Source organism: Erpetoichthys calabaricus, chromosome 17 (genome assembly GCF_900747795.2).
Source record: "Erpetoichthys calabaricus chromosome 17, fErpCal1.3, whole genome shotgun sequence".
NCBI lineage: Eukaryota > Metazoa > Chordata > Cladistia > Polypteriformes > Polypteridae > Erpetoichthys > Erpetoichthys calabaricus.
In genome coordinates this window covers 23,142,763-23,156,323 of record NC_041410.2, presented here as the reverse complement: position 1 = coordinate 23,156,323, position 13,561 = coordinate 23,142,763, and the positions used below count along the sequence as shown (strand labels likewise).

The 13,561-nt window shown below is 42.1% G+C and overlaps 1 protein-coding gene across 1 annotated transcript in view; it reads right to left on the bottom strand.

The window, feature by feature from the left end:
- Positions 1 to 13,561, bottom strand: part of kcnn4 (potassium intermediate/small conductance calcium-activated channel, subfamily N, member 4) — a 167,773-nt gene that overhangs the window by 24,858 nt on the left and 129,354 nt on the right. The window lies entirely within an intron of this gene.

The window sequence follows — 13,561 nt, the reverse complement described above, 5'->3', positions numbered from 1 at the left end:
AAAAATGTTTCACTTGCTTAGATTTAATTTTTGGCAGTGAACTGGATTTCAACTAGAGTTTAAACAACAAGATGTGACCCTTTTCTGCAGTTAGAATGTTATGAATTGTACAATAAAGGTGAATGACAAAATAATGGTGGTACCAATGTAATTGACTAAGCAGGACACTAGGCCACTGCCAGGCCAAGTTCAAAACAGATTCGCCAACCCTCTCCTAGTGCTCCTGAGAGACAGAACTCCTGTCTCCTGTAAGACGTTTGGCCTTTTAATGCTTTGATGATGTCGGCTGAAAATACTGAAGTAGGGTTCACTCCAGAATCCCCTATATGTGGCTATGGTGTAAGGTGGGGTCCCCAACTCTGGTCCTGGAGGACCCCAGTGGCTGCAGGTTTTCATTCTAACTCTTTTCTTACTTAGTGACCTGTTTTTACTGCTAATTAACTTCTTTTTAATGAATTTAAAAATTTGTTCCCCTGAATTTCTTCATTTCTTTCCTTAAACAAACTGGATGCATTAGGATTAAAAGTCAAGACGGAGGTAAAAAGCTTTGGGGTAACCGTTGACTGTAATCTGAATGTTAAATCGCATATTAAATCAGATCACTAGGACAGCATTTTTTCACTTAAGAAACATAGCAAAAGTTTGACCTCTTATATCATTGAAAGATGCTGAGAAATTAGTTCACGCGTTTGTTTTCAGTCGACTAGATTACTGTAACGCAATCCTCTCAGGACTACCCAAAAATGACATAAATCGTTTGCAACGAGTGCAGAATGCAGCTGCTAGAATCCTAACCAGGAAAAGAAAATCCGAGCACATTTCTCCAGTTTTGATGTCACTACACTGGTTACCTGTGTCATTCAGAATTGACTTTAAAATTCTGTTTATGGTTTATAAAGCCTTAAATAATCTTGCCCCATCTTATATATCGGAATGTCTGACATCTTATATTCCAAATCGCAACCTCAAATGAGTGTCTCCTTAGAATTCCAAGAACAAAACTTAAAAGAAGTGGTGAGGCGGGGGGGCCTTCTGCTGTTATGCACCTAAAATCTGGAATAGCTGATTCGCCAGGCTAATACAGTGGAGCACTATAAAAAAACTGCTGAAAACACATTATTTTAACATGGCAAACTCATAACTTCACTTTAATTTAATCCTGATACTCTGTATATCCAATTCATTAAAATAACTATTCATGGTGGCTCTAAAATCCGTACTAACCCCTACTCTCTCTTCTGTTTCTTTTTCCGGTTTGTTTGTGGTGGCGACCTGCGTCACCACCATCTACTCAAAGCACCGTGATGTTCCAACATTAATGGATTAAAAGCCAGAAGTCTGCATGACCATCATCATCAAGTCCTTCCGTGAGAACCCTAAATAGAAAGAGGACTATTTCATTAATCTTAGGTAGAATGCCCAGAGGGGACTGGGTGGTCTCATGGTCTGGAACCCCTGCAGATTTTATTTTTTTCTCCAGCCGTCTGGAGTTTTTTTTTTTTTGTTTTTTCTGTCCCCCCTGGCCATCGGACCTTACTCTTAATTCTATGTTAACTAATGTTGTCTTATTTTAATTTCTTACTTTGTCATTTATTTATCTTTTCTTCATTATGTAAAGCACTGGGCAGCACGGTGGCGCAGTGGGTAGCGCTGCTGCCTCGCAGTTGGGAGACCTGGGGACCTGGGTTCGATTCCCGGGTCCTCCCTGCGTGGAGTTCTCCCCGTGTCTGCGTGGGTTTCCTCCCACATTCCAAAGACATGCAGGTTAGGTGGATTGGCGATTCTAAATTGGCCCTAGTGTGTGTGGGTGTGTTTGTGTGTGTCCTGCGGTGGGTTGGCACCCTGCCCGGGATTGGTTCCTGCCTTGTGCCCTGTGTTGGTTGGGATTGGCTCCAGCAGACCCCTGTGACCCTGTGTTCGGATTCAGCGGGTTGGACAATGGATGGATGGACTTTGAGCTACTTTTTTGTATGAAAATGTGCTATATAAATAAATGTTGTTGTTGTTGTAAATGGCACCCAAACAGAAATGAAATGTGAAATGAGTGAGCCAACAGAAGACCAACAAAGTCAGGGCCTCAAACTCCAACCAATTTCACTCCAAGCAGTTGCTTAATTAGGCGCAGAGTCTTGTCGTTAATTAAACTCGTTCTTTAATTCTGTGGCTTGTTGCTGCTCTCATTGCGAAACAGCAGACATTTCCAAAATTGTTAATGTTCTCTTTTTTAAGAGCACCATTAAAATGTTTTGGGGACCTGAGCTGATCGACATTCCTGAGACCTTCATCTTCCTTTATTTTCAGATATTGTATGATGGTCACAGTTTGCTGGTCATGTTTTGGCTCATCTCACTATTGTTTAGCTGCTAATTAAGGAAAAAAGAAACAATTAAGGGGTCCGAGTCTTCAAGAGTAAGTCAATTAAAATTAACTAATAAAGAAAGTGGTTAGAATAAAAACCAGGAGCCACTGTGGTCCTCCAAAGCCAGAGTTACGGAGCCCTGGTATAAGGTGTACATCACTGTCATGCCTTTTCAAACTGTGCATTTACCACCCGTGACCTATAGATGGAGACATTCTATTCCTGGACATTTCCACTGCCATCGTTGATGCATGTGATTACTCAGATTTGCTTTATATTTATTGGCATTTCCCCTACTCTTGATGGATTTAAATCCCATGAAAATGCACTCCAACCTTTAACAGAGCCACCAGAAAGTTTCACTTTTGACCAGGAGTCCTCAGTAACGGTCCTGGAGAGCTGCTGTGGCTGCAGGTTTGTAATTAGATGCCAGGCCTAGCAAAGAATGAAACTTGGGATTTAATTCTGTGGCTTGTTAGTGCTTTCATTCTTCCATGACAAATCTCTCTTTATCACATTGTAGTTTTTTTTGTTTTCTTTGAATATTATCCACGTGTTTTGTGCTCCATTACTAATTTGTACCTCTTGGTCCTTTCCCAATACATTGTATTAACACTGATACTTCATGACGCATACACTCAGGTTTGAATGGTCAGATGGAGAGCTTGGTGGCTTCTTTGTCATTTTCAACTCAATAATAACTGATGGCTGGTTAAGAAAACAGGCAACGGCTGAAACCTCAACACAGATGTTTAAAACTAAAATGGGCAATTAACAAGTTAACTAAAACTAAGGCCAAAAAAAAAACATTGGTTTAGTAGTAAATATATGGGTTCTAATTAAGAAATCGCAAATAAGAAAAGCAAAAACCAGTAACCACGGTGGCCTTCCAGAGTATAATTGAGGACCCTTGCTATACAGAGAATGAATATTCAGGCCTGCAGACTTTGTATTGCCGTGCGGCACACTTGATAATAAAAAGATAAAACGGACGTACTTATCCAAGCCAATGACAGTTTTGAGGCCAAAGTGCATTTTTGGGTGTAATAGCAGCTCTCTCTGTAACGCACCCTAACTTGACATTTGCAGTCAAAGGATCCACGGCTGCTTGTCTGTTTTCTTTCCTTGCACCACAAATCAATGTGTGGAAAGACCTTGTCCAGGAGTTGGCACGTTTTTCCATAACCTCGACAAATTGGCACAGGATTTTTTTTATTTTTACTTTGCCTCATTCTCTCAATCAGTAAAAATATCTGTAACGTATGTATTATCTGTCCCTTGTTTTCTTTGTTTTGTCATGTACCCGTAAGAGCGAAGTGGAGCTAGCTGCACTTCAATTAAAACTAACATGCAGAACTCCTAAAATCTCTTCTATGACACAACCTCTTTCAACATCCCCTCTTTACACCATCCTTTTCAGGCACATGTTAGAAATCCACAGTCTTTCTGTCAGGTTTGGTTTGTACAGGATCTTATCTCAATGTAAGCTTTCGGAGCAACCTGTGGTGGACTAAGGACTAAGATTATTCAGCACCGGGTATCATATGCACTCGCTGCTTTGATCAAAGAAGTGGCTTTAGGGCAACGGGATCTGAGCGGCTTGGCTGGGCCTTTCACTCTCTCATTGGTTTGGACTTCTCGATTGACTTCACAATGTATTTGTGCACATTTTTCTAACTAAACATTGTCTGTGGAAGATTGTGGGTTCGTTTCCCGGTTCCTTCCTGTGTGGATAGTGCTTTGAGTACTGAGAAAGGCACTATATAAATGTAATGAATTATTATTATTATTTATTTGGTTGTTTAGCCTTTAATGAACAATTGATAACTAAGGATTAATATCAGAGCTGCTAAATAAACCTAGATCTTATTTCAGCTTTTTTTAAAAAAATAGCCTATTTTGGATTACTGGATTTGGACGACTGGATTGGGTTTATTTTCCTTTTGTTGCAAACTTTTACAGCACAGACTAATTATCATTCCGCCGTCTGAGAAATCAGTACTACGGGTTTTTTCCCCAGTCCTTCTTGGTTGTTAACAGAAGCAGACCCAGACTAATATTTTATAGACTCCAGAAAACAAGCTCTGCAAAACAGACTGATTCAGAAATTCCATTTTCGTGGTCCAAACCAAAACACTAGCACACCTGCCTGAGCTCAGATCATGTGCCTTATATCTTTATTTGAGAGTCCTGTGAGCGATATGGTAAATGTTCCATGTGCACTCAAGTGTACAGCATGATGTTTCCTAAAAACAATTTGTTTTATGAAAAATGTATATGTCATATCTCTTATATGAAGACAGCATTTTATTAGTCTTAATTACACAATGAACATTACAGTAGCACTCATAAAAAATAAATACACTAAAATAACTAATTATGAATATTTTACTTAGCATTTTCTAATAATAGAAAATATGCATAAGCCCCAATGTTTGCTAAATATATTTATCTCTAGATTAAATTCAGTGCTGGATCCCTATGGATGCAGGTTTCCTGTTCAAGTAATGTCTTCTTTAATTTGGACTCTAATCTTAATTTAACAGTTTCATTTCCCAGTTTCAGTCTTTTTTGATTAATCGAAAAACTGCTAATTGTCACATTGTGTCATTTTCAAACCTGCTTAATCCACACCAGGGTCGCAGAGGGGTCTGGAGCTAACAAAGGGTGCCAGTCCATTGCAGGGCGAACACACACACTACACACACTATCTATCTATCTATCTTTCTATCTATCTATCTATCATATAGCACCTTTTTATCTATCTACAGTGGTGTGAAAAACTATTTGCCCCCTTTCCTGATTTCTTATTCTTTTGCATGTTTGTCACACAAAATGTTTCTGATCATCAAACACATTTAACCATTAGTCAAATATAACACAAGTAAACACAAAATGCAGTTTTTAAATGATGGTTTTTATTATTTAGGGAGAAAAAAAATCCAAACCTACATTGCCCTGTGTGAAAAAGTAATTGCCCCCTTGTTAAAAAATAACCTAACTGTGGTGTATCACACCTGAGTTCAATTTCCGTAGCCACCCCCAGGCCTGATTACTGCCACACCTGTTTCAATCAAGAAATCACTTAAATAGGAGCTGCCTGACACAGAGAAGTAGACCAAAAGCACCTCAAAAGCTAGACATCATGCCAAGATCCAAAGAAATTCAGGAACAAATGAGAACAGAAGTAATTGAGATCTATCAGTCTGGTAAAGGTTACAAAGCCATTTCTAAAGCTTTGGGACTCCAGCGAACCACAGTGAGAGCCATTATCCACAAATGGCAAAAACATGGAACAGTGGTGAACCTTCCCAGGAGTGGCCGGCCGACCAAAATTACCCCAAGAGCGCAGAGACGACTCATCCGAGAGGTCACAAAAGACCCCAGGACAACGTCTAAAGAACTGCAGGCCTCACTTGCCTCAATTAAGGTCAGTGTTCACGACTCCACCATAAGAAAGAGACTGGGCAAAAACGGCCTGCATGGCATATTTCCAAGACGCAAACCACTGTTAAGCAAAAAGAACATTAGGGCTCGTCTCAATTTTGTTAAGAAACATCTCAATGATTGCCAAGACTTTTGGGAAAATACCTTGTGGACTGATGAGACAAAAGTTGAACTTTTTGGAAGGCAAATGTCCCATTACATCTGGCGTAAAAGGAACACAGCATTTCAGAAAAAGAACATCATACCAACAGTAAAATATGGTGGTGGTAGTGTGATGGTCTGGGGTTGTTTTGCTGCTTCAGGACCTGGAAGGCTTGCTGTGATAGATGGAACCATGAATTCTACTGTCTACCAAAAAATCCTGAAGGAGAATGTCCGGCCATCTGTTCGTCAACTCAAGCTGAAGCGATCTTGGGTGCTGCAACAGGACAATGACCCAAAACACACCAGCAAATCCACCTCTGAATGGCTGAAGAAAAACAAAATGAAGACTTTGGAGTGGCCTAGTCAAAGTCCTGACCTGAATCCAATTGAGATGCTATGGCATGACCTTCAAAAGGCGGTTCATGCTAGAAAACCCTCAAATAAAGCTGAATTACAACAATTTTGCAAAGATGAGTGGGCCAAAATTCCTCCAGAGCGCTGTCAAAGACTCATTGCAAGTTATCGCAAACGCTTGATTGCAGTTATTGCTGCTAAGGGTGGCCCAACCAGTTATTAGGTTCAGGAGGCAATTACTTTTTCACACAGGGCCATGTAGGTTTGGATTTTTTTTTCTCCCTAAATAATAAAAACCACCATTTACAAACTGCATTTTGTGTTTACTTGTGTTATATTTGACTAATGGTTAAATGTGTTTGATGATCAGAAACATTTTGTGTGACAAACATGCAAAAGAATAAGAAATCAGGAAGGGGGCAAATAGTTTTTCACACCACTGTATCTACAGTATCTATCTATCATACAGCACCTTTTTAGCTATCTATCTATCTTATATATATATATAAACAATATATATCTATATATAAGAGCGCCCTCTTCTACGCGGTGGTGTGCTGGGGAGGCAGCATTAAGAAGAAAGACGCCTCACGCCTGGACAAACTGGTGAGGAAGGCAGGCTCTTTTGTAGGCATGGAGCTGGACAGTTTAACATCTGTGGCAGAGCGACGCTTGGGATTAATAAAGTATCTATCTATCATATAGCACCTTTTTATCTATCTATCATATAGCACATTTCTATCTATTTATCTATCTATCTATCATATAGCACCTTTTTATCTATCTATCTATTATATAGCACATTTCTATCTATTTATCTATCTATTATATAGCAGATTTCTATATATCTATTGTGGAAGCCAGCCCTGGACACAGACAGACAGACACTTGCATGTCTACAAAAGCACTTGTTTATTCACCCAACTATTTACAATGTCCACACACAGCACACAGTAACCCTGCACCAATCATCCTCTTCTTAAGTCATTCAAATGTCCTTTACCGTCTCCACTCCTCTCTGCCGAGCTCTGTCCTCTTCCTCCCAACTGCAGCTGCCGACTGGAGGGAGGCGGACCATTTTATGTTCACCCAAACGTGCTCCAGGTGCTTTCCGATGGACTTCCTGCGGCACATCCTGGTGTGGCGGAAGTGCCGCATGAGCAACCGGAAGCACTCTGGGTGTCCTCGGTATTCCTTCCTACCGTCCGAGGCTCCACAATCATCTGGGCACCATCTGGCGGTGGCCACAGGCCCTTACAGGGTTGAACTTCTATGCTCAAACCCCGTGGACCCCAAACCCAGGCAAGGCAGCTGCCCTCTTGTGGTCCTGGGGAGGCACAGTCCCTCTCCTGGTCTGTCCAGGCACAGCGCCCAGCCGACCACCACACCACTTGCTATATATATAGCAAATTTCTATCTATATATCTATCTAGAAGAATTATTATTATTATATAGCACATTTTTATCTATCTATCTAACATTTAGGTGGATAGTTGTATAGATAGATAGACAGAAATGTATTGCTTTTTAAAAGTGAACTTCACTTAATCCAGTAACATCATAAATTCCTAAACATAATGCAAAATGGTTAAAAATGCAATAGTGCAAGTGTAAACCCAGAACTATACATACAATTTAATAAGAATGATTATATAATCTATTATATAGCATATTTCTATCTATCTATCTATCTATCTATCTATCTATCTATCTATCTAAGAGTTTTAATTTTGTGTCATTGTGGATTATGTTTGTCCATGTCAAGTACCCAAAAGACAATTTATTTTCATCTACACCCTTTTGCATTTTACTGTATTGCCATTTTTTGATGTAGAAAATAATACATAGAGTAAAAAGAAAAGCCTTCCGTACTCCTCATAGTGGAAAGGCCTCTGAGCTCCTCAGTGCTGTGGTGTGATGCGACTTGAAGCTGCAGAATGTGATGCTGTCGTTTGTCAATCACAGCCGCCCCCCTCCCAAAAGCTCCACCCTTCCGAGTCATCCTCCCTCTTAATCTGAATGTGCCAAGTCTCCCCAGTGGACAGCACGCTTGCTATGTCAGGTCATTTCCAGATGCGTGAGTTAGCACTTTTTCCTTTTACTTCAGAAGGAGTCTGTACACACAGGGCACGAGGTTTTTGCCAAGAGTGCAGATGTGACTCACAAAGATTTTATTTCTACATGCCACATGACACAAAAGTCAGCTGCTTGCACACTGACCATGCAGAAGAAACATTACGCCCAGATCACTGGCTTGAATAGTTCAGGGGGTATCACCAGAGTTTGTCTCCAGTTACTTTTACATCTCTTAATTTTCGTGGTTCTTGTTACACTTGATATGCACTCATATCCAAGAAACAAATAAGGCAAAGAGGAGACTTAAAGTAAAACCAGCAATATGTCACAGCTATTAATGTGCCATGTATCATTTTGTTTTTTGTTTTTTTGTACAGCTTTAGGAAATGGTGCATGGAGTGGCAGTAATAGGACTGACATGTGAAGAATCAGAGGAGTGGTGCCATTATGGAGTGGGGCACACAAAATACAAATGGTGGCAGCTGCACCCATCACATGACAAAATATTTCAGGATCCTGGTTGGCGACCCCTCAGACAGACACGCGGTCCAGCCCCACTCTGCGGAAATGGCATCTATCTCCCTCAGCCAGGTTTTCTGTGGCCGTCCCCTGGGCCTGGTCCAGCCACTTGGGTCCTCAACAATGAGGATCCTGCAAACCGGATCACCCTCGGGGAATCACGCCACATGGCCATAGTGCCATAACTGACACTCCCTCTAAAGACTTCATCCTTTCGCATAGATATCAGGAGCACCACACACCCCTTTCCAGCGACCTCATGATGCCCCATGCTCTCCCAATCCATCTACTGACTTCATAGGAAGAGTCACCAGAGACATGAATGTCACTGCCCATGTAAGTAAACCTCTCAACGAGATCAACACTCCGCAGACAGACACACCGCTGATGGCTGTGCCCAAGAGATCATTAAAGGCCTGATGTTGTTTTTTATCAGGACACTCGCGAGCCCAGACACAGACTCCTCGCTCAGTTTCTCAAGAGCCCTAATCAGAGCCTCCACTGACTCTGAGAAGATCACAGCATCGTCTGCAAAGTCAAAATCAGTGAATCTTTCTTCACTAACAGATGACCCACAGCCACTGGACCCCACAGCCTTGCCCAACACCAGTCCAAGCAAGCATTGAACAAAGTCAGAGCAAGAACACACCTGACAAACCCCAGAATTAACTGGGAAAAACACAGAGGTTCCGTCTCCACTCTGCACAGCACTCACAGTACCAGTGTACAGGCCGGCCATGATATCCAGCAACCTTGAGGGGATCCCATGAAGTCTCAGGATGTCCCACAGGGCAGCTCGATCAACTGAGTCAAGCGCTTATGAAAATTGACAAAGGCTGCAAAGAAACTCTGCCAATATTCACATTTGCGCTCCATGAGAACCATCAGTGCAGGATGCGGTTGATGTAGACTTCTTAGGCATAAAACCAGACTGCTCCGGTCACTGGTAGGTGAGCAAGTGATCACTGATTCTATTCTGTCAAAGACTGGACTCCTTTAGTACTTAATCCTTGGGTACCACTGTCTTGATTTTGTGTCGAACAAGCAGCTACTCACAGAGTCCTGAATGAGGATCATTATCTGCATTCAGTTACTGCACCATGGCCATATGGCGTAATTCCCGGGGTTGAACTGGTGATCACAGGATTCCCATTGTTGAGAACCTGGACGGCTGGACCAGGCCATGGGGACGCCCACGTAACACCTGGCTGCAGCAGATAGATGGTCATTTCCAGGGATGGGACTGGACTGCATATCTGCCTTTGCCAATCAGGATCCTGAGGTGTCTTGTAGCTTACCGATGCATGCTCCCCAACCTGACCTGACCTGCTATAAAAATGCATTCTGGTACTCTTATTATGTACTAGCTGTGTAAGCCTATGATGTAACAAGCCCGGGCTCCTAGAAACCATGGATTCTGGCACTTCAATCAGTCAATCACATCAGTTGTGCATTAGCAGGTAAGCGGGGTTCTCTTTCCTCGGAAGTTTCGTTTTTGCCGATGTGCTCGCCTCGCTTGTCTATCAATGGCTAAATGAGTTTGTCTTTTATTGGCGGTTTCACTTTGGTGACAGAGTCGATTTCTTTGAGCTTTATGCTGTAGCCTCGAACTTCTGGGCCGGACAGACAGACACAAACACTTCCACGCCTAGACGTTTATATATAAGATAGTATATACGCCATATTAGAATAAAATTGTCCAAAGTGTAACAATAGAACATAACATTCTCACCAGATAGATGGGCCATGAATGGAATGTAGACCACCTCAAGGCCCACACACAGGATTCATTTAGAATTGCAAATTAACTAAACTTGCATGTGTTTGGAAAAGCAACTCCATTTAGACTCAGAGAGGACAGATAATGAGTGGATATTAAGCCAGGACACTAATCCATAAAGTAGAAAAGAGCTAAAGAATGGAAGGTTCTGGAATGGCCAAGCCAGTCACTCAATTTAAATCCAATTGAGCAGAAACCATAAGAGGACAAGTCCCCAAAACAAGCAGGAGCTGAAGATGGCTGCATTAGAATATGTAAGGAATATGTGACAAAGAACTAAATATGATGGCTTTAATAGACCTGTCTTTGCTAAGTTGTTAAATTTATGATGCCCTGAAATGGTGGGATCGTGAAAAAAAAGTGTCATTTCTACACAGTGTGACCAAAATGTATGCAAATCCCCTTAAATGGAAGTCTGCAATGTGCATTTTAATCACGATGTCTGAATTGTTTGATTTGTAATTTTAAACTGTGGAGCAGAGAGGGAAATCAAAGAAAAATTCTTTGTCCCAAACCTCATGGAGGGCACTGTAGCAGTTCTAAGCACTATGCTGCTCTCCAAAGCCCCCTACAGTAGGTTGATGAAAGTTAAAGTTTTACAGTAGATCACATGTCAAAAGGCTTGTAGTTAGACAGAGGGGGGAAACCAAAAGTGGAGCACGATACAAAACCAACAACTGTTGCCCCTTGTTTACAAGAAATGAACGACAAGTGTAAACCATCCTGACTCATTAGACACACTAACGACACGCAGACCCCGGCTAGCATGACATGTGCTTTAAATGTGACATCACGTGTCCCTTTGGTACTTTCCACTTCCTCTAATCCCAGCTATCTGCGAATTGTACTTAACAGCTGACAGGAAGTGGAGGGTGTAGTGACATTGTGATTCATGGAAGGGATTGAACCAAATTCAAACTGAGAATACAGTAATCCCTCCTCCATCGCGGGGGTTGCGTTCCAGAGCCACCCGCGAAATAAGAAAATCCGCGAAGTAGAAACCATATGTTTATATGGTTATTTTTATATTGTCATGCTTGGGTCACAGATTTGCGCAGAAACACAGGAGGTTGTAGAGAGACAGGAACGTTATTCAAACACTGCAAACAAAATTTGTCTCTTTTTCAAAAGTTTAAACTGTGCTCCATGACAAGACAGAGATGACAGTTCTGTCTCACAATCAAAAGAATGCAAACATATCTTCCTCTTCAAAGGAGTGCGTGTCAGGAGCACAGAATGTCACATAGATAGAGAAAACAATCTCTAGCAAACAAATCAATAGGGCTGTTTGGCTTTTAAGTATGCGAAGCACCGCGGCACAAAGCTGTTGAAGGCGGCAGCTCACACCTCCTCCGTCAGGAGCAGGGAGAGAAAGAGAGAGACAGAGTTTGTTTTTCAGTCAAAAATCAATACGTGCCCTTCGAGCTTTTAAGTATGCGAAGCACCGTGCAGCATGTCGTTTCAGGAAGCAGCTGCACAAAAGATAGCAACGTGAAGATAATCTTTCAGCATTTTTAGACGAGCGTCCGTATCGTCTAGGTGTGCGAACAGCCCCCCTGCTCAATCCCCATACGTCAGGATCAGAGAAAGTCAGCGCAAGAGAGACAGAAAAGTAAGCCGGGTAGCTTCTCAGCCATCTGCCAATAGCGTCCCTTGTATGAAATCAACTGGGCAAACCAACTGAGGAAGCATGTACCAGAAATTAAAAGACCCATTGTCCGCAGAAATCCGCGAACCAGCAAAAAATCTGTGATATATATTTAAATATGCTTACATATAAAATCCGCGATGGAGTGAAGTCGGGAAAGGCGAAGCGCGATATAGCGAGGGATCACTGTAAACAATAACAGCAAGAATTCAGAAAACCACAGAAATGTAAAGGCTTGAGGACTGTAAGAATGTGCAACTTAAAAAGCATAAGCTACTTTTTTAAATACACTAAATGTGTTATGCCGAGTGTGTTAACTAAGGACCTGTGCCATGACAGCAGTTATGCAGCACCCAAAAGTGACCTAGGACTGGGCAAAACATATGCTGTAATACTAATAATCTATATATATAATTCACTAAGTCCAAGGCAAGCAAGAAGCACGCAAGACCGAGCCCCGCCCACCAACAATTCACTAAGCAGCCGACCATGGCACACGCACTACAGCGCCAACAATTCGCGCGAGAGCGAAAGCATTTGCCAAGAATGTTTTCATTAATCAAGAACAAAAGTCGGAGGTTCGAAGAAGAACACATACCGTCGTAGTTCCGACCATAAACGATGCCGACTGGCGATCCGGCGGCGTTATTCCCATGGCCCGCCAGGCAGCCATTACTCCCACTGGCATGCCTCCGCATAAAGTCAAACTTAAAATTGGTTCAGTCGTCGTGCTTCTCAGAAACCTCCTGCCAGCAAGAAGTCTCTGTAAAGGCACTAGACTGACTGTTATCAGCATTCACCGCAACGTACTGGAGTGTAAAACAATCACAGCTGCTACCTCACAAACTGTCCTTATTCCCCAGATTTCCCTGACCCCATCAGATTCAAATTTGCCTTTTACTTTTACATGCAGTTTCCTGTTAGATTGGTCTTTGCAATTACAATTAATAAAGCGCATGGCCAAACTTTCAAAGATATGCCTGTATCTGCCAAAACCAGTTTTCAGTCACGGACAATTGTATGTTGCTCTCCCCAGAGTTCCATCTTTTCATTCACTTACAGCACACAGACGCGCGCGCGAGCGAGAGAGACACAAACGCACACACACAGGCGCGCGAAAGAGAGACACACACACAGGCACGCGGGCGCGAGAGAGACACACACACAGGCACACGAAAGAGAGACACACACACACACATAGGCGCGCGAAAGAGAATCCCTGACCCCATCAGAT